Below are 220 nucleotides of genomic sequence, written 5' to 3' on the forward strand. Positions count from 1 at the left end.
TTGCGCTCCGCCGGGTCCCTGCCTGGCCTTCCGACCTTTCCCGGAACCTCCATGCCTTGCCGGGAACCACCGAACCCTCCTCCAGAGATTCCAGGTTGGAGCCCCCGACTGCACATCCGCGGGGGCCCTCGTGTCTTCTACGGTTCAATGGCCTCCACCCCACCACCCTGCTCGTAGCCTGGCGCCGTCCGGAAGGAGGAGGAGGGGAGGGGAGACCAGA

The sequence above is a fragment of the Myotis brandtii genome, unplaced genomic scaffold (genome assembly GCF_000412655.1).
Source record: "Myotis brandtii unplaced genomic scaffold, ASM41265v1 scaffold1166, whole genome shotgun sequence".
In the NCBI taxonomy this organism is placed as follows: domain Eukaryota; kingdom Metazoa; phylum Chordata; class Mammalia; order Chiroptera; family Vespertilionidae; genus Myotis; species Myotis brandtii.